At 50.2% G+C, this 21,744-nt stretch overlaps 1 long non-coding RNA gene across 4 annotated transcripts; it reads right to left on the reverse strand.

The window, feature by feature from the left end:
- Positions 1 to 822: 822 nt before the first annotated feature.
- Positions 823 to 19,861, reverse strand: LOC111091793. Of its 4 annotated transcripts, none has more exons than XR_005376125.1 (4): positions 17,458 to 19,861; positions 16,215 to 16,974; positions 13,956 to 14,200; positions 823 to 1,670 (listed from the first exon to the last, which is right to left on the reverse strand). It is a non-coding gene; the product is annotated as an uncharacterized LOC111091793 (long non-coding RNA). The 4 variants fall into 4 exon arrangements; XR_005376126.1 differs by lacking the exon at positions 823 to 1,670 and adding exons at positions 9,618 to 9,846; positions 10,998 to 11,056 and having other exon boundaries at positions 16,215 to 19,861; XR_005376123.1 differs by having other exon boundaries at positions 16,215 to 19,861.
- Positions 19,862 to 21,744: the final 1,883 nt, after the last annotated feature.

Genomic DNA, 21,744 nt, shown 5'->3' on the forward strand with positions numbered 1-21,744 from the left:
AAGTAAAATAAAAGCAGCAATAGCAGTATCACTTTGCTCGTTCCAATTGCACGGCCCGAGAGGAAAGGCATAGCTGGCATCGACATTTAAGGACAAGGACTCTTTCTTCACCGTAGAGGAAGCAAGTGGAATATTACCTCCATTCTCATTAGCTGCAGAAGGCACACGCTGCTCATGGAGGGCTGGGCTCTCACACACATGCCCCCTGGCACATGTGTTTCCAGCTTAGCATTTGAAATTATTTTCCTTCTTTTCTCACTTGTTTCTATCTCCTCAACTTGGAATGTGAGCCCCAAGGGAGGAGGCCGACGCCGTTTGTGTCCGCAGCTCACCCAGCCACCTGCCCGACATGCCACAGAAGTAAGTGAATGCTAAAGCTCCCTAATGAAGGCCTGGCTTCTAGGATCTCCAGTTTACCAAGAACCATCAAACGGATGGATTTCCAAGAGCAGCTAGAAAATCGCCTCATGCAAATGTCTAAAACTGTACCTAAAAAATATCAGCTTTTCTCTGCAGCTTCTCTGCAAGCCCACCCAGCTTGTGTGTACGTCGGCCTCAGGGAGTCTCACGGAGTCGTACGGAGTTAGGACCTCAACAAGGGGTCGCAGGGACGCAGCCGACTTCCAGTTCTTCCAGCCGAGACTGGATCTCTTAGTGCTTTGTTTTTCCAGGTTTGCTGAGTTATAATTGCAAGTAAAAACTATCTATATTTAGGGTGTACAATATGATGATTTATTTTTTTTAAGATTTTATTTATTTATTCATGAGAGACATACAGAGAGAGACAGAGAAAGAGAGAGAGAGAGTCATAGACCTGTCAGGCAGAGGGAGAAGCAGGCCCCGTGCAGGGCCTGATGTGGGACTCGATACCGGGGCTCCAGGATCACGCCCCGGGCCAAAGGTGGTGCTAAACCGCTGAGCCACCCGGGCTGCCCCAAAATGATGATTTAACATGTACACATTGTAAAGATCTGTTACCTTGATTGTGGTGATCACTTTACAATGTGTACATATTAAATCATCATTTTGGGGCAGCCCGTGATCACCACAATCAAGGTAACAGATACATCCATCACTCCACCTAGTGACCTTGTGTATGGGCGTGCGTGGTGAGAACACTTAAGATCTACTCTCTCAGCAAAGTGCACGTGCACATACCATATTTTTAACTCTAGTCAGCCTGGTGTGCATTAGATCCCCAGAACTTACTCATCTTGTAACTGAAAGATTATACCCTTTGACCAGTATCTTCCCATGACTCTGACCCCCAGCCCTTGGCAACCCCTGTTGTATTCTCTGGTTCTATGAGCTTGGCGTATTTATAGTCCTCACACCTTCATATTTTAGAGACTGGTTGAGATTCAATCATGAGGGCACGAGGAGCAGGTTCTCCACCTAAGCTTTGCCCTTAGTCCTGAAAGTCTGTCCAGATAAGCCTGGGCTCAAGACAAAATGCCCCATGGCTCCCCAGGCACAAAATAGTTGAGTTTCACGGAGCCCTGGGATGGGGATGGAGGGGTGACATTCCCCACAGACTGACAGATCCACATCTGCTTGAACTGACTTCTTGCCTTCTAGAGTAGAAATTTCCTTTGCTGCTCAGTCTTATCTTAGTTTAGCACAATTCCCTTGAGAGCAGAGGAACTCCATCCAGAGGCCAAAATGCTGATCTAAAAGTGAAAGTTAAAAAAAAAAAAAGAGTAATTATCACAGTCAGCACTTACTTGGTGTTTTCCCGAGAGTGTGTACTTGCTTTGCACACTGCAGACATCATTATTGCATTTAAGCCCCCGGAGCACACCGTGATGCAGTTCCCATTTGACAGATGAGGAAGGAGGAGCATGATACTGACCAAGTCCAGCGGCGGCAACCCAAGGCAACGGTCTAGAGCGCCGCAGGCCCCTTTCTGCCTCCCATGGAGCCCAAACACAGCGTAGAGTGACAGAGGACATGGGAAAACGGGGACGCAAACAATGTTTCTGCCTCTTCTGGCCACCCCGCGGCCACCCCCAAAGGACTTATTGTATTGATTGAGCTCATCTCAGATGCACACACTGTAAGTCCAAGTAGACTCGTATAACTGCATTAGTCATTCTAGATACTTTAATCCATTACTTAATGCATTACTCAGATCCTGGTACCAGGAGGGAATGGCAGGAAGTCAAGGTTGGTTATACATGGATGAAACAATAATAGTCTTGAAAACACCTGCACCTGTGAAGAAACCGCCAGAATTCGCAAACATCTGTCTAAAGTTTTACAGCTTGTCGTTTAAAATGCTTGCCACAGACCTTACTTTCGGGCACACGGCATCTCTGCGATAGTGATCAACTTCTAAATATTCATCCTCTAATTAGAGGAACCCCCAATCACAAGTGAGTCACTGACCTTTCCCTCAGCATTTTGTTTCTGTGAGCCAGGATAAACACACGGAATTGTTACCACGGAGACCGAAGGTACTGAAGGGACCCGGCCTCTCATTAAAAAATTGACACACCAGCAGGAAAAAAAAAATGATGGATGTTGTGGTTATTTTAGGGAAAATCATGTCCCAAATGTTGAGGTTAAGTCAGCCACCCCTTTTCCTCCAGAAAAGAAAAAAAAAAAAAAGAAGAAGAAGAAGAAGAAGAAGTTTCCGATGCAAATGGTTTGAATTAATGCCACGGATATTTATAACAACAGTCTGGTTAAGGGAACTTATTTGCTATTCATCAAGCGAATGTCCCCTAGGATTAGAGGAGCCCAAAGAAAATATTTTTAAAATAATAAATAAAATGTCTTCTGGGGTGGGAAGTAGTCATATTCATATTCAACAGCATGACTGCTGGGTTGAGACCTCAAAGGCTGAGGCCACAGGGACTGGACAAGCCTGCAGTGCTTTTGGAAGTGACCAGCAAGACACATGTGTCCCAGCTGACGTGCCAGCGGGACGGCCAGTGTTTTCTTAAGTTGACACCCCGAGTAGTAAATAAGAAAAGAGAAACCAAGGCTGGCCCAATACGCAGCTCTAAAGTTGGAAAGGCGTTGGCTCTCTCTTTTCAACAACCTCCTTAGTTAAGCTCTGGAGAGAAAAGGAGAGGAAGGGAAGAGGCTTCACTCTTGTAGCATCCTCACTGGATCCAAGGACGCCATCCTCACTTTTCAAGGCCCAGGCCTCTCCTTCGTGGCGCGAGGGTCCCCGACCCGGACGGTGAAGACCCCGTGGTGGCCGTGAGCGGAGGGCCAGCGGCCTGACTTCTGCCCCGGGGTCTGGCGCAGAAGACCCCGACTTCAAGGACCCGACTGATCCTGTCCTTGATATTTTCGTCCAAATCATGGATTTTTAAAGATATTTAATATCGACTAAGTTGGTTATTTCATTTAAGTACATGTTTAACATTTACATGATGTTTAGCGCTGCCATCTACAAGAGTATTTGTTGAATACTATTTAACTCAATTAAATAGCATTTAATAGTAAGAGTGAAATATTAAATAGTATTGAACACTAATGAATTATTGAATTTCTGGTGTTGCCTTAAATTGTGGCCTGGCTCCCCTTCCGCACTGCCTCGCCCGACGCCGGCCGTCAGGGCCCCACCGGGAAGAGCACCTGCTTTGCGGGGGGACCTGAGGCTGCAGCTCCCACTTCAATGACGCCCCTTCTGCCACTGTTGCGTCCCCCAGATCGTGCAGGGCACCCTGTGAGCCCCGCACCCGGAAGCAGGATTGCAGCTGTGGCTTCGGGCCGCTGGCCTGGGACCTTGGCCTCTGTGGGTGCGGCCTGCAGGCTGCGTCCCCTGCCCGGGGGCCAGGGGCCATCCTCGCTGCGGGCTGTCGCATCTCGGTTCCTTCGTCTCTGCACCCCTCAGTCCCCGCTTCCTCTTCTGTAAGGAGGGGGTAATGGTGTGGCCTCCCCGGGCTGCTGCGTGAGGCCAGGCGCTGCCTGGAGTCACGGTCCCAGGCCGCCTCCTGCTGCCCCGTCGTCCTGTCCTCCCCCTGCACCCCCCCCCCGGGGATCCCGGCCCATGGCCCTGCTGGGGTCCAGGGGGTCAGCAGAGCTGCAGCTGTGGACACCCCCCTTCCCGTGGGAAGGCTCCGTGGGCTGCTGGGAAGCCTCAGAACCCAGCGACTCCAGGCCCTGCTTTTAAGAATGCTCCAAGCTCTTCAGACCTTATGATTTCGTGCGTGCAATGCCCGATAACCTGTTGAATTGCTTCTCTGTCCCTCCCTCCCTCTCTCGCTCGCTCTGTCTCATAGCCCAGTTGTCTGGGTCTGCTGTCGACAGAGCCGCAGACAACAGAAGGGTTAGTGTACTTCGATGGTTTACAAAGGAGCGGCATAAAAATAATCTTTAAAGCTAAGGGAATGTTAATATTTAGATCCATCTAAGGGAAAACAATAACAGTTTGCAATTTCCTCCCTCCTCACTCCCAGGGCAAAGGTTTTTAAGGGAAGATTTTATTTTGTAACATAAATTGTTTTCTATATGACCCTAAAGACGTGAGTGATTAATAGTGAGCTATAGAAAGAGATGCCCATAATCAGCAGCTTGGGTACAGTCGGATATAAACATACAGCTTGTTTACGAAACATGTAGCTTGAAAGAAGAGATCACATCTTGCTGGATGTCACCCCAGGGTCAAGATGCGAAGGGAAAAGCCAATAAGACAAAGATTTTTAAGTAAAGTCCCAATCCGATAGAATTCATCCGTGCGTACCAGTGCCACACAGGCCCGAGGCCAGAGTTTATCCAAGTTCATTTCTTCATCGTCATCAATGTCCTCATAATCGTTCCTAATCATCACTCGTATTGACTTTGGTGTAACATCGCGATCCTGATCTCAATTTTAACGATACAGACCTTTCCCAAATACACAGCAATCACCTTGGATGCAGATAAATAAAGGGTTTTCTTATAAAGGGTCGTTAGTTCATATGGTTTATCATCACTGTAACGAGCCCGCTGCCATCTGGCCCTCATGGGCGCCCAGATACTGGCCCAAATTCCTTAAATGCATTAAACCCCGTAATCCTCATAAGCATCCCCGTAAGAAGGGAATCATCATCCCCGATGAAGACACCGAGATGTGGGGAAATCGAGTGACCTGAGCACCGTCACGTTTTCTAAGCAGAGCTGGGGTTTGCACACGGTTCTGTTGAGCGTCCAAGCCTGTCCTGTGAACCACTGCACTAACCAGACAACCATCCAGGCTGACGCAGGTGCTGAGCTCAGCCCCCCTCATCCTACTCTGCACACCCTACGGCCACGGGGCACGGGAGGGCGGCTCTCACTCGAGTCCAACCACGGTTAAGCTCCCCCGTGAGACGGGCGGGTAGCAGGCATCTTGCCAGGACGGCGGTGTCCGGCCGTGCGGAACGTGCACCGTCCAAATGCCTGGAGCCATTCCCGCCGCGATACTGGCCGAGCACCTGCTGGACTCGTTCAGGGTGGCAGCCCTGCCCCTGCTGCCCCGGATGCAACCTCGCCCGCAGCCGGTCGCAGACACGTGGCTCAAAGAGCTGCTCGGATGCTTGCGTGGGGCCCACAGCCCAGGGGACGCAGTGGGGCGACGGGAGAGCAGAGACCTGGGGCGTCGCACCGCAGACCGCCGGGCAGGGGAAGCCAGGAATGAAGGAGGAGGGGAAGGCATACAGGACGGCCCGAAAGAGCTCATGGAGGCCCTTAAAGACGGTGAAAACCGCCCGTTTTCTCCTTTCCGAGAATCCCCTCGGACCCCGTCACGCTCCTCTGCTCTTGATTCCTGAGAGGTCCCCGTGTGACCTTTCCAACAAACCCCTCTTCGTGGGGGCTTGCGCCAGAAGGCACCCTGATCTCTGCAGGAAAGAGAAGTGCCCATTCTTGACCCAACATCATCAAATGGGATTTTCCATCCTATGCCAGTAGCAGGCCTGCCTCTCAATCCCCAGGCTCGTGCCTGTAACAAACGCAACTGGAATTTTCTAGAACACAGTGCAATTTCTATTTTGAGAGAACATGCTGGGGATGGGGGGCGGAGGGCAGATGTGTAGGGGCCGGGGGAGCTGAGTAGTGTCAGGGAAGCGGGGAGGAGGACGGTGGGCACTGAGTTCCCCGTCGCCGGTGGCATCCACGGAGAGGCCCACCCAGGCCCGGTCCTCATACAACAGCCTCGCCGCGGCCTGGCCCGCCTTCCCACGTGTGCCTTGGCTTTGCTTCCCCTGTGCTCCTCGCTGGTACCCAGGAGGTCATTTCCTGCCCCCCACCTTGCTGGGCTGTAGGAAACGGGGGCCGGTCGGAAGCCCACTGCCTTAGCTCAGAGCATGATGTTTCCCGTCAGCCAGCCCATGGGAACCCGATGGTGTCCGAGGCCCCCCTCTTCACACAGTCATTTCTCCTCGGAGGAATACGCAGAGAGCGGGGTGCAGCTGCTGTGTGCACCCAACTCGCACAGCTCCAGCTGGGTCCCGACGGTCATACCCCTGCCCACGGCTCGGCCGCGGTGAGGCCTGGGCACCAGCCGTCCTCAGGGATCATCCACACAGAAACTCCTAAACGTGGATCTACACCCCCCCCGGTGCTCCCTTCTCCACAGAGTGCAGCCCCCCAAGCCGGGCAGCCGATCCTCAGCTTCGGCGTGTTCTAGGCTCACCTACTATCACTTCCCCAGGGTCCTTTTCCCTCCCGTGGGAGTCAGGACTTCGGAACCCTAAAAGCCAGAATATGACTTAGTTTCCTGGGCTTGTTGTACCTTCCCCAAGGCAAGGAACCCAGATGGCCTAATTGACCGAATGGGAGCCAGAACCAAGTGACCCAAGAAAATACTTAAAAAAAAAAAATCCTCAATTGATGTTTCAGGTATTGCCCCACGACACCGCAGGGGACCCCGTTAGGCTCTCGGAGCCCAAGGCCTTGATCTCACTGTGCATTCCCTCGGGGTGCTGTTGGCCGAGCGGAAGGGGGGCGCCTCCAGCCCTCCACGGAGCCGAAGCCTCTGTGACCGTTCCCCTCCAGGTATGACCATGGACCTTACGTACCTGAGCCATTTTGCCACCTTTCCTTAAGACTCCCCTTGACGGCAGGTCTCACGCTGAGAAATCTGGGAGCAAATTGTACATTGTAAATGGAGATTTGCCCTTTTCCATGAGAGCTATGACGGGCATGGAGAGAACTCTTCCTTTCCCTCAGCAAAGTAAAGAGAACTGTCACTCCACACCAGAAGGACCACAATCTATCGTGCCTCGTGTGCTCCTCCATCTCTATGACTATATTAAATAATACTTTCCTATATATATTTATATATATTTATTTTATATATTTTTTTTTTATCTTGTGAGAGTAAGAAAGACATTTCGAGGTGGACAAAATAATTTATTGGTGATTTACAGACAATAGAGACACATAAAATACCACATTTTATGATTCTTTTAAAAAAATGAGTCATACTGCTGATTCAGAGTCAGCGTCAAAAGTGAGAGTTGTATCTACACCTGATTTAGGCATTTGCTGCTTATTTCGTAGCTCCCAAAGAATGCTGTCTTCTCCAAGCTTCCCCAAGAGGCCCAGATCTTCAAATAGATTTCTTAACCAAACAGGGGCACCTGGGTGCCTCAGCGATTGAGCATCTGCCTTTGGCCCAGGTCATGACCCAGGGGTCCCGGGATCGAGTCCCGCGTCGGGCTCCCTGCATGGAGCCTGCTTCTCCCTCTGCCTGTGTCTCTGCCTCTCTCTCTCTCTCTCTCTATGTGTCTCTCATGAATAAGTAAATAAAATCTTAAAAAAAAAAATAAGGATTTCTTAACCAAAGGCAATTGTAGGCTCAATCTTCCCTTGATTCATTCAACACAGTCATAATCACAAACTACCGTGGGCTGGGCATGGGATGCAAAATAACGGTGGCGGGAAATTCACAGGTGAGTGGACGAAATGGAAGCTACAGCACAAAGTAAGGTCTGCAACAGAGAACTTGCCAGCATTAGGTTCAGTCTTCTGTGATGTCCCAGTGCCAGGCCTACCACCTTTCTTCCGGCCTCCCCTAGGGCTCCCGCTCCCTTCCTCCAGTGCTTTCCAGATCAAATCCCCCTCCTCCTGAAACACTCAGTGGCTCCCCTAGGGGCATTTCCCAATCTAGGGTAAGAGAATAGTAGTTTCAGGAACCCCGAGAAGGTATTCCGCGGGAAGGAGGTCTACAGTAACATACATCTAGGAAGCAACGAGTATAACCAAGGTAGGCTCTTGGGCTGTGCTGCCTTCTCGGGCATTCTCGAAGCTGCCCCAGTGCTGAAATGCATCAGGATAGGGACCACGTATGCGTATCTAAGAGGAACAATGCCTAGTTACCGCTGTCTCCCAAACTTCTGACTGTAGAACCCTTCCCTTCCAGAGCTTGTGGCCGGACTGATATTGAGAACAAAACAGAGCAGAACAAAAAAAAAAAAACCTGAGAAGCACCAGCCTGAGGAATGAAGTTCAAACCTCTTAGCAAGGTATTGAAGGCGGTGGCCATCTGTCTCTGATCTGTTCTCATAACCCCGTATCTTATTATTCTTTCTTTACTATACATCACAGCCCCCTTGCTGGGCTATTAGGTCCCTAAGCGGATGGTGTGCTTCAACGTGCTTAAGTTTTTACTTACACATTGCTCGGCTTACAACGCCCCTCCCCCTCCTCCTTTATGTCACTTCTCTGTTCCCTTTTGGACTCCTGTCTATACTGCAAAACCCACTCCCTAGGGACTCATCTATCCAGCCTGTGAATCATTGTTCTGTAACCACTCTTTGTATATTGTAGGACCGATCACTTTGTATTATCTCTTTCTCTGCTGCCTTCAACAGTTCATACGTTTCTGGGACTTCCTCTTTGGATCCCCCGGTATCCGATGGATCGTCTGCCACATAAATGATTCTGTGCACACTGAAATCTTCATATCAAACTTGCAAACCCACCACAAAATTCCCTTACTTCCTTTCAAACCAGAAAAATGCAGGTGTGACTTTGGTGTGCACCGTTCTCTTAAACTCAGATTCCATGTTTGAAATGGGATTCGTATCCACAGAGAAGCTTCCATGATTTACCAAAGAAGGGAATCTTAAGTCACTTGTCGAATCTTAGATTTTTCTTTTGCCCGATTATAAAATCACAAGTCACCAATCACTTTAAAAATTGTTTAAAAAATTGCACAATGTCTCCCCTTAAACAGAAAGAGGGAGATTGTACTTTATGTCTTCACATTTGTGCGACATGCCTCGTACTAAAAATATTTGTTGCAGGGACGCCTGAGGCTCAGGGGTTGAGCGTCTGCCTTGGGCCCAGGGCATGACCCCGGGGTCCCGGGATCGAGTCCCACATCAGGCTCCCCACAGGGAGCCTGCTTCTCCCTCTGCCTGTGTCTCTGCCTCTCTCTGTGTGTCTCATGAATAAATAAATAAAACATTTGAAAAATATATATTTGTTGCAAACATTTCAAAAGTCTTACTATGTCAGTTCATCAGCACATACACATAAAATCGGAACAATACGGACAAGGTCAGCGTGGCTCGTGCACAAGGATGACATGCAGAAGGGCTCTCTGGGAGTGATGGTAAGTAAAGCCCTTGCCAATGCCAGCCGCCCCCCCACCCCCACCCCCAGAGGGGCCTGCATGCTCCCTCCTGCTCCCGGCTTCATGGGCTTTCCCTCCAGATCTGCGGCGCCTGCCTCCTAGCGCCAAGGCATCTCCAGGGAAGCAGAGACACTGCCAGACGCTGGCTGCACCCACATCGTCCTTGACTTGGCCCCTCGCCCCTCTGCCGTTTCCTCCTCTCACCAAGACCCAGAGGGAATTTGTTGATTTTGCCGACAAATCTCCGACGCTTTCAGTTCAGCGAAGAGGTTGACTTACTTTATTTCCTGGTAGGAAAAGACGCATGAGGGGACGCAAGGGGAGATTCAACATCACGCATCCCCCAAATCCACCTTTTAATTAAATGGCACACTTTTCCTCCACATTCTAAAACTTTCCCAGGTGTGTGTGTGTCCACGTGCACAACACACACACACACACACACACACACACGGAGGGGGTGGGGAGCTCCTCACAGGGCTCTAAACACCTCAGTTCTGCAACTGAGACCCTCCCCGTCCTCCCCATCCTCCCCATCCCGCCTGTCCTCCCTGTCCCGCCCGTCCTCCCTGTCCTGCTCGTCCCGCCCGTCTGCCCCATCCCGCCCATCGGCTCCATCCCGCCCGTCCTCTCCATCCTGCCCGTCCTCCCCATCCCGCCTGTCCTCCCCGTCCCGCCCGTCCTCCTTGTCCTGCCTTTCCTCCCCATCCCGCCCGTCCCACCCATCCTCCCCATCCTCCTCGTCCTCCCCGTCTTACCCATTGGGCCCATCCTGCCCATCCTCCCTATCCTGCCCATCCTCCCCGTCCTCCCCATCCTGCCTGTCCTCTCCGTCTTCCCCATCCTCTCCATCCTCCCTGTCCCGCCTGTCCTCCCCATTCTCCCCGTCCTCTCCATCCTCCCTGTCCTCCCCGTCCTCTCCATCCTCCCCATCCTGCCTGTCCTCCCCGTCCTGCCCGTCACCTACTACCCCCCTGCTATCCCAAGGGCAGCTCCGTCCCTGGGTGCACAGACGCCCAGCGCAGGCTGCAGGACATGATCGTGGGCCACCATCAAGGCGCACGGATTAACAAAGACTCGGAAGCACAAGCTTGGTTGGCAAGGAAAGGAGGCAGATCTCCCCCACTCATAACCAACGCGCCACCAGAATCGAAACGTAAGACGAGACAGCATGAGACAGCCGACCGGTCAGGGCACACAGACCATTTCTCTGCCTAGAAAGACCTTTTATTGAACACGCGTGGAGACACAGACGTCCCGGCCCTGACCCCTTTAGCCCAGGCTGCCTGGAGCCTCGCTGGGATGTGCAATACAAAGACGTCCCCCTCAGCCTTTTTAATGAAGTGAGTTCTGATTAGCTCGTGCCTTACACCGAGTCACCAGGCAGGGGCCTAAGATAGTAACTCCCGTCAGATACGAAGCAGGTTTCTTTAGTTACCGCGTGAGCAGGGAAGGGCTGCTCCGTTCAGCGACGGTCACCTGCCAGCCGTCCCGACCCTAGGAGACAAGACCAAGGAGGCCTTGGTAGGAGCCATTCAGCCACCCAGGGGGTGTGAGGACAGTGAATTGCTCCAATCTGCATGATTCCTATAATTTCCTATCACAAAAAAAAAAAAAAGAGAGAGAGAGAGAGAGAGAGAGAGAGAAAGAAAAGAAAAGAAAAGAAAAGAAAAGAAAAGAAAAGAAAAGAAAAGAAGAAAAGCCATCCGTTCACTGAAGAGGTTTCACTGAAAAGCAAAACACCTCTTTCTGTTCACTTAGCGCCAGCCTAGCCCATGAAGAAGCCCAGCAAATTCTAAACATGGTGCACATCTGGGCTGAAAACCACAACCGATGTACGGCCGCATCTGAAACATTTTCAGCGACTGTCATATAATATATTATCACACATTTCTAACAAGACATTTTCTTGGAACCAAAATAGACAGGTATATCTGTCAGTTCAATTCCTTGCAAACGAAAGAGAAAATGATTTGGCTCAGATGTCCGTACTGTCTTTGGAGCGGTGTAACTATCACATGAGCGGGGTATTGGTCAAAGACGCCAGGAGCTCAGAGTTTACTTCCAAAGAGTGAAATTATTGGCTATGGAGAAAAAAAAAAAAGGATATATGCATGTATGCGTGCACGCATCTTCCCTTTTTACCCATTCCAATAGAACCGTTTATTGCATTTACTTGAAAGAGACGTAGCGCGGGCTGGTAAAGCCCATCTATCTCCCAGTACGACAATACTGGACTCCCTATTAAGTAGAAACGTTTGATCTCTGTGGCTCCTAAAGCAGAACTTTATTAAAAGTTTTATTAAAAATTAAAATGCAATTGAAATCACGTTAAAATACTTAAAAGCTCTATATTTTCACCCTAACCCCTCATGGGCATTCGCAAGGAGATTCACAATGGTATTGAATAGCCAGAGAGCCCCACGCCCAATAAAGAGGGCTGCCAAAATATCCCAGTATTGGCCCCAGTGAAACCATTTACTGGCTCACCGTTGGCTGCATAATCTGCCTTTAAGCACTTTCTCCCCTGTAAAAACCCCAGAGCTCCTTTAAGAGCCTTGTCTCAGCACACAAAACTTTCAAGTGACTAACCCTTCCCTACCCAGCCCCTGAGTCCCTCACACCAGCCGGGCAGGCCTTGACCTCCCCTGATCACCCGCTCAAAGCACATTCTGCTTGTACGGCGGGCAAGAAACTGCGTAAAGGCCAGGCGATCGGATCTTGGACAAGGTTCATAAGCAGACTGGACACCATCAACCCTCTTTCACGCTTCCAGGCCGGTGCCCGTGCTGCTCTCTCCGCCACGGATGCCGTGGCTGATGCCTCATCATGCTCTGGAACTCAGGTCAACCAGCACTTGTTGGTGACACTTGCCCTCACCTCCCACCTTTTGCTGAATTCACTGACCTGCTCTCTGGTACGAGACGAGACGGAGCATCCCGCACAACTCCCTCCGACTCCTCCCCACCATCCCCCCAGCGCGGTGGAGGATGTGTCATTATGGGTCTCCCCACCGGCCTGCAAGCTCTTCCCGCCAGGACCTGGGTCTTCTCCGAATCACCAGCACCTAGGACACTATCTCGCACAAAGAAGGGCTCCTCAATTACAAGGAAGAGATTCCTCTAATTTACTGAATGAAACACACACACACACACAGCAGCAGCAAGCCAGAAAATTCCTGAGTGTGTCAGAATGGTTAAAAGCATCCCTTGGTTCCCTACGAGCAAAAACAAAAAAGAGAATTTCAGCAAAGGACAAAGTCAGAGTTTTCAGGTCTTTCAAACTCGAGAGCTGTTGGTAAGGGAAATTGAACCCATCACAGGGAGAGAGAGGAGGGGAAGATGCGCTTTTACACCCTGGGCCTGCGGTCTTGCTGAAGGAGTTAGAGAAACACAAAAGAGATGGAAGGGCATCCAAGAGAAGGGGGACTCCAGTGATGGTGGCAAGTGGCCCCCAACATGGTGAGCGCTCCAACGCTCCAAGGCCCGCATCACGGCAGGGCCAGGACGGGGCGTCCGAGGGGGCGGGGGCGGACTACCCAGCTCCGAGCCATAGAACAGCACCCAGCATGGCACAGGACCTCCTGACTGTAAAAGGAAGTGCATCCAGGACAAGCCCAGGCCCCGCGGCCGTCAGCAGGCCCGGCAGGGAGGAAGCCAGGGCGGATGCTGGAGCCCACGGAAGGAACCGCCGCCCCCGGGCTGAGTCGACCTGAACCAAGAGACCTGCCCCTTGGTCTTGACGGACGTGAGGTCCAATCTGGACTTGGGTGCATGGTCTACAGGAGCACCCCGCCAACCCCGGAGAGCCCCCAGGGGGCCGGGTGAGCCAGGGAGGAGGGGGACGCCTGGCCGGGGAACCACTGCGGCCACTCTGGGGACAGACTGCAGCGCACAGCGTCCCTCCGCGGGCCTCCCCGACTGTTGGGGCATCGCACCGTCTCCCCCCGAGGTGCCCTGGCAAGGGCCAAGTGGAGAGGTAGAGCCTTTTAAAATTTTATGTGGTTTCTAAAGCATCTTAATTTTTAATAAAAAGTCCTTAACAACATTCTGGATAAAAGACTACGGTACTTACACGATCCTTTTTATAAGGCCAAACTCTTCGTGTAGTCCATGGATATGTTTTTAAAAAGCCCATGATTTGGCAAACGCTGCCGGCCTTTGACACTTGCAATCACTCTCCTTCCATTCACACCAGCGCGGGGGGGGGGCTGTGGCCCGGAGCAGGTCCCCCAGCGCCACCACCTGCTTGGGTGAGATGCAGCCTAGAGGTGACTTTCATAGCCCCAGTGACATGCGGCCTGGAGGTGACCTCCACAACCCTGGTGACATGGGGCCTGGAGGTGACCTCCAACGGCCCTGGCCCTGCCAGTGGTCACCCAGCCGCCACTACCTACCTGGCTTCTCACACCGCTGGAGGCCCAGGCACGTCCAGGAACGTGCACAGAAGGCACACCTGTGGGCACGGCCGGACATGCCGTGGGAAGGCGCTTTGGAGAAGGCCGAGCGTTTTAGGAAGAGAAATGAGATCTCCTGCGGCCTGTGCATCTGCAAACTGCTGACAGCTCCGAGCTCCTGCAGTAGGTGAATGCGTGGCTCACTTGGAAAACGAGTCAGTTGGTTTCCTGTTGTCAGCCTCTACCTGAGAGGGAAACGTGAGGGGTGCTTGGAGGGAAAGACAGAGCCCCCCCACCCGCTGCCCCCCTCCCCAGACCGAACCCTGAGATGGCAATGGATTTTTCCAAGGTGTTCGTATCCCATTGGTGGACTTAGATTTGCTTTGAGCTTCTTACATTCATCTCGTGGGTTTCCAAATGCCCTTCTGAATTCAAATTTTTACTCTTCTCCCAGGGACTAAGAAGTTACCAATATCCACCCCAAACTTGAGAGAGAAAACTAAATGACAAGGAAGTAGAAACGCTCGCATTTATCCACACATACGGAGCCTGACTCCTCTTCTAAGGGAAGGACACACTGACCCTTCTCTGCAAGTTAGCCTTTCTTTTTTTTTTTTTTTTTTAAGATTTTATTTATTTATTCATGAGAGACACACAGAGAGAGGCAGAGACACAGGCAGAGGGAGAAGCAGGCTCCATGCCGGGAGCCCGACGTGGGATTCGATCCCAGGACCCGGGATCCCGCCCTGAGCTGGAGGCAGACACTCTACCGCTGAGCCCCCCCAGGGATCCCCATCAAGTTAGCCTCTTTGAACCTCAACGTTCTCATCTGTAAATTAGGAAAAACAACAGTACCTGCTCAGGGGTTGTCATTAGGATTGAATAAGTCAACGTACATAGAAGAGTCGGCCTAGTAGCCAGCGTAATAAATGACAAGTAAATGTTAGCTATTATTCATATTCCAATGAGTGCTTTGGTTTCTATAAATCATAAAAAGCAATCCTTGAACACACGCGTGCAAGAAGTTTCCAGTGGTTTGTTAGGTCTATGAAATTTGATCTTCCCTTGCCTTTCTTGGCAGGCACCTTAACTAGCTAAAGTTATTGATCCAGGTAGCAAGATCCACACCTCTACATGACTGTTTCCACTCACCGAAAATTTCCAGAAAGTAATCATTTCAGGCTGAAATTGTCCATGCTTGGTCTCAACCCAATGGAAACTCACTTGCGTTTGGAAGATGGGAACAGAATCCATTCCCTGATTTGCAGTGGCTGGAGTTGAGGAACAACTAGACTTTTTTCTACCCCAAAATAATGTCTTGTAGCTGCATTTTAAAAATCACTAAACATTAGGAGCTTAAGCATCCTTCAGCCCTGAATACCACAAGTGACAAAGCTCCTGTTATTTTTAAGATTTTTTTAAACCTCCTTCGAGACAAAGTGGTCCCGAGTAGAACATTTTTTTTCTTTTAGGTCCAAGTTTTTCAGCTGAAATACTCTACATTTTTAATAGTTGCTTCTCTGATTTTTCTCTTTTAACTTCGTAACATATTTTACAGCTCCGAGGTGCTGGTAAAATGAGTTTGGAAGGTATTTTTAACATAGATTAAATGCCAAGAGACCCCCACTCTACCCACCAGACATATGCAGCCACAAGTCCTTCTCTTCATGATGCCAAGAGAGTCAGATCCAGTGTTTGGAAACACGGGTTTCTCAACCACAGAGCAAGCAGGGCTGCAGCTCATGTGTATCCCTAGCCCCTCACCCAGCGCCCGATACAACGGATGGGTGAGTGGGTGAGTGAGCAATTGAGCATTGTGTCGCCCAAACTTGCAGACGGTCTGGTGAATATTTTACTGATCTGGATATTTCTTAGAAATGTTATAACGTTTCTTTCCTTACAAATACTCTGTTTCTCCAACGTGAAGGTTACTTCTCTCTTTGTCCTTTTCACCACCAGCTACCAGCAGCCGCATTACAGAAGCAACAGTTACAAATCCTCAAACCCAAGACCACTCCAAATCAGAGTTGTTTCGGTTGTACGGCAGTCATTGTCCAACATGCCCGGAGATGGCTCCATGCTTCCTGACCCCCTGGCACCCGCCCCCCCACAAACCCAGAATCCGTTGTGATCCAAATGGGGCAATGCTTGGATTGTGGGAAAAGACAGAGCGGGGGGGGGGGGGGGGGGGGAGGTGGGTACCGGAAGAGCAGGGAGGAGGCTCTGCTACAGGACAGCAGCGTTTAAGCACCTTCTCACCTGATCCTTCATCAAAGCAGCCAGCAGGCTCTGCAAAGCCCCCAGGGTCAGGGATGTAGAAACAATGGTCCAGAAGACATACACGTAATCACAGCTCCACTTGGACAAATCACGAGCTCTAGTGAGCCTGGCGCTCCTAACAGGCAAAAGCCACATCATTGCTGCCTTGTACTGTCGGGGGCCTGCTGCGATAGCTGGGATATAGGAAGGGTGCAGCTTAAGAAGCATCCGTGGCGGGAGGAAAAGGTGGACTGTGGGAGGTGGCGAGGAAGGAGGGAGGGAGGAAGGAAAAGCAGATGTTGAGTTTCCTCTGGGGCCAGCATGCCCCGGCCAGCTCATTGAGGCTACCACAACGTCCAGGTGCCTTGCATCCACCCCCTTCACTCACCTGTGCCTGAACCATACTCAGTTATCTGGACGACGTGGGCCACGAGGCAGATCTGAAACTCACGTAAAGGACACCAATCTGAATATCAGGTCGCTGAGCTACCTTACGCCTCCCGTGCACGTGTGGTTTGCTTCCAATGTAGGGTATGGCTGGAGCGGGGGAGCAGGAGTGGAATTCTCTGGAATGCAGAACTGCATTACTGAAAACCGTCAGAGGCCTTCGCCTGGGCTCCCAGGGTCCGTGGACCTGGGCAATCGGAGCCCTGGAACGTGTGATGCTCTGTCCGGGCCAGAAGACCAGATTCTTTGATTAAGCTTCAGACTCTTGGAATCTCCGGATTGTTCATCTCCCGCTAATGATCTGGAAGGAAGGCTGGGAGGCAAGGTAACAACGCTGCTGATGGAACCGGGAGGCGCCCCCTGAAATCGTAGTAGCCACCGCAGTAAAGAAATGATTACAGGGCGGACTAGATTGGAAATGTAATCCCCACAGTGCTTTCCCGTAAGCAAATAAGGCTCAGCTTATAAAACATTATGAAGGAAAAGGACCACCCGACACTCATCGCTGGCGCCTCAGAGAGCTGGCTGCGTCTGGCCGTGGCCCTCGGAGCTACACGGCCGACGGACGGGCTCCCAAACAGCGCAGGCTCCGAACGGGAGATTCCCAAGCCCTCAGGCCTGCGGACCACTAGCAGGCCCGCCGGGCTCGGTGGCCCGGGAACCGGAGCGCCCACCGTGCGCCAGGCGTCTGTGCCGGGTGTCAGGATAGGGACGGGAGGGGCCCATCTCTGGAAAGCTCCCTGTGTGGTGGCAAATGGTTCTTCCCTTAGAGGAAGTAACGGGACTACAATCCCACCTTGGAAACTTCTGGATGAACCGTAGATTTCACGCAGGGAAGCCTTGTCTACGTGCGAGTTCCTCTAGCGACGCTGGCCGAAAGCCACCTCTTCTGAGTCAGAAGATACCGGACAAGTGGGAGAGGCCGCGAGCCTCGGCAGGGTGGCCGCTTCTCTGCAACCTGCCCAGGAGGGGCGCGAGACTTCTAGGCCACTGCCCCGTCTTTTCCCTCTGGTGTTTCCAACGAGCCATATGCCCGGATCACTGAGGGCACTTTTGAAAAAGATAGATTCCTGACCCTGTCTCGGTCTTGCTGAATTCAAATCCCTGGATTGGATGAAATCTGCTTTTTAGACCACTTTTGCAGGGAACTTTTCTGTCAAGTTAGAAAATTACGGGGTAGTAGAAAGAACACATATTTTGGAGCCAGACAAAACAAGATTTGAAATCTGGCACGGACAGTTAATTGACATGACCAACCCTTGGCGACCTGGTTTAATTACTTAACGTCTTTGTGACCCGGTTTCCCATGCAGTAAAGTGGGATAATGCCTAGTATGGTTACAAACTTCAAATAGACTGTGCAAAATACCCAGCACTGAAGCCACGAGCGTCATCTCCTCCCACCTTCACTAAACGCCTGCTCCCCAGAAAACGTCTTATACCAATATTTGATGATTTGGTTCAAATTTAAGTCAAACTTCTCCAGGGCTACCTTATGGGTTTATCCCTAGCTATGACAAGAAGAGTTTTATTCACTAATTTTAAAATTCTAAGGAGCATATTGTAAACAGGAAAGATTCAGGGGACTGAGTTGGTTTTAGCCATGGGGATGAGTTATGGTTACACTTCCCCAGAGAGACAAAGTCCATTATATCCTAAAGAACTGAGAGCAAGAGGTAAAAATCTAGGGAGAATTACGGGAAAGGAGAGAGCCACCAATACATCCCCTTACACTCCTGTAATGAGCTACCCTTTATTACATAATGAGGATGCAGTATATAAAGAGCACCGGACTAGGAACCCGAAGACCTGGGTTCAAATCCCAGCCAGCCATAACTGGACAACTCAGTTCTCTCTGAATCTCAGTCACTTTCCCCATAAAATGAATGATGTAGGCTGCTAAAATCCTATTGCATTGACTCATGGCTTTCATATCTTTTCAAAGTACAGAATTTTCCACTAACAGTCACATAAATTCAGCATAAATGTGCATTATGGTGCACATAAACGCCGGCACCAGAGTATTGAAGAGCAAGGTGAGCACCTACGAAGCACAGATCTTGAATGTCTCACTGGAGTCTGACCTTAGCGATTACCCTGAATTTGCCAATCCTTGACCCCTTTGACACTCAAGTAATTTGGCTGCAGCCCCAAGTTCTCAGTAAAAACAGGAGTGGGTAAAAAAAAATAAAAAAATAAATAATAAATAAATAATAACAATAAAAAATAAATAAAAAATAAAAAAAACAGGAGTGGGCTAAGTGTCCCCAAGACCCCTCTCCCTGGATGCCCCTGGCAGGAGGCAGCCGAGAATACTTGATAACCTGGATAGAACTGAGGTCTCTCCAAGATAAAGAGACAAAAGGTAAAACTGTCCAGTTTGTTTTCCAAGAAAGTCTAGAGATGCTCATTAGGAGGTGAAAACCCACCCAATAGGGCAACCTAAGAGCTGCAACCACAATCTCTACCACCAGTGACCTAGCAGAGGCTCAGATATGCCTCTCCCTGTCATGATTTTGGCATGGCCCACAGCTAGGTTACCCTTGGGTTGAGATATTCCTCCTTGAGCACCACGGGAGAGGAGTCATGAACAGAATACTTTGAGAAAGAAACAACTGGGCCAGAAAAACCTAAAAAACATTGTACTTCATTAAGAATATACAGGCCTTGACATAACCTTCCCTAACTTTGCCCTTTCTCTACTCTCTGACGCGTTTGCATTTCCTTCCATCTTTCCCTTCTTCTCTCCCTTCTTAAGAATGCGATGTCACCTAACCTGACAGCTTTGTATCACTCCTCCCTGATGGCTCCTCTCATTTCTGGATGACCACCCGGTCCTGGGTGACCACACACCATCCTGTCCTGGATGATCACAGCAAAACTGACTCTTCTCTTGGACCTTCCTATTGGCTCATCTTCCTCTACACTTCCCTTACATGTTGGTTTCCAGGAATCCAGCCTGGGCCCTTTGACTTCTTGGTTGCACCTTCTCTCCTCAGGCTATTATATCCGTACCTGGGACCTCAACTATCAACTTCAGACCACAGACTCCCAAATAAAGATCAGAGTTCCAAATTCAGTCTTAAGATTCTAACCCTTAGATCTTAATTGTCCCTTTGGGCTCTCCTTCTAGGTCCAAGAGAAGAAGGCCTAGGCTACAGGAAGGAGCCTACAGGAGGTTGCTCCTCAGAAGGTCTTGTCCCAAAGAAGCCAGTCTGAGCACATTTCCTGTTTTCCTATTCAAACTACTCCCCTGTCCCAATCCCACAGCCAATAAAGCAGGATAGGAAGTGGTGCAAAGGTGTCAGCACCTGATCTGAGTCCCCTTGCCACACACAGGCAACTTACCTCATCTCTCCAAGTTTTGTCACATCATCTGTGTTGAACAGTTTGTAATAGTATCCACAGCGTGGAATCATTATACGTAAAATGAGACGATGCCTACAAGGTGCTTAGCACAGTGCTCAGCACTCAGAAAGAGCTCAGCGTCAGCTATTATTATGTCTGCGGTTATTACGCAAAAATGGCGGTTCTCATTCAAACTTCACAATCTCAATAGGAAAACGAAATCCATTTCAATGCTTTCTAAGTCGTCTAACCTTTTTCTGCCCCCATAGTTACATACAATCCAAACGGTGGGTGCCAAGACCTGAGGCCACGGGTGGAAAAGGCTAATGAGGGAAAGGGGCTTTCCTTCTTTGGAGCTTCTTTGCTAAGTACAAGCTTCTCCCATCGACCAGGGAGAGCAAATTCACACCAAACATCCTCCAATCTGGGCTGATGCTTAAAGGAAAGACTCATTAGTGAATTCAAACTGCAATAAACAAAAGAAAGGGCCATGAGGCAAAGTCAGGGAAACAAGGTGCTGAGCACAGGAAAGATGTTTTTTTGTTTTGTTTTGTTTTGTTTTGTTTTGTTTTTTTCTGTATAAGAATTTACTTTGGGCAAATTTGCTCTCCTCTGGAACTCCACCTCTTGCCTGGAAATTGAAATTCCCTGTTCCCACTCGGAAACAAAATGGGTGGGGAAAAGTAAGCTCGAAATCCCACATGGGACAAGGGACAAGAGAAATCAATCCTTGACCAATCATAGTAATTCTGCCATTTGCATCACTAGCCCCTGGAAAAAAAAAATCACAAGAATCTCCCTGCAGCTTCATTCTGCGCGGCTTCCCTGTGCTTGTGTGAGAGCACCCCTCACTGTGGGGCATGTGCACTCCTCCCTGCCCAAGTCCCAGCTTGCATTTTCCTTTAGAAAGCAACACTCAGCTCACTGGAGCCTGCTGATTATGAGGGTCCACAGACCCAAATGAATCATAGAAGCAGCCAGATTGCACAAATACAAATCCTCCGCATTGTGTCTTACGCCCGCACTAACCTTCTCATACGGCCTCTGTTCCCAGCATCCCTTTCTCTGATTACCTCATCCATACCCAAAGTACAATTAGTGCATTCAAGCACTAGAGACAGCTAACAAGGCTAGGGAGAGTGGCACAAACAACCTCCTGATTCCTGGAATCTAGACACAACACAAAAGCAAAAGAAATTTCCAAAGAAATAGTATCTGCAGCTAGTGCTATGGGGTGCCATCCAGATCTCCCCCTCAGCCCATTCCCCCAGCTGCCAACCATGCTGGCTCTTGAGGGCACAACGGAGTCCCTTTCTGGGCTAGGTCCTTAAGCTAAGAAGCCGCCTCTCCTAAGTTTATACTTTCTTCCCAAAGACAGACAGCATCCAATACCAGGCCGACATGGGGGCCTCAAAGCCGAATCTCCCTAAGTGGGGAGCGATTCTGAATGGCCGTCTCAGGCCCCGCACTCCCATAAGGCTGGTGAGGGCCTCTGCTTGGACTACACTGCACTTCAACTCCTTCTGCCCAACCCCATTCCCCTCGCTCCCAATAAACTCCGGTGTGCAAATCCGTCTCACTCTCCGAACGTGACCTAAAACAGTAGCCCAGTCAGTCTAATATTTCAAGGTTCAGTGAAACTGGTATTTCAGAAACTTCCATCAAGACTTGACGTACTCCTTAAGGTCCATGGAAATGGTCATGGGGTAATCTTTGGTATCACACAGCCAGCCATC

Source organism: Canis lupus, chromosome 22 (genome assembly GCF_011100685.1).
Source record: "Canis lupus familiaris isolate Mischka breed German Shepherd chromosome 22, alternate assembly UU_Cfam_GSD_1.0, whole genome shotgun sequence".
NCBI classification, from domain to species: Eukaryota; Metazoa; Chordata; class Mammalia; order Carnivora; family Canidae; genus Canis; species Canis lupus.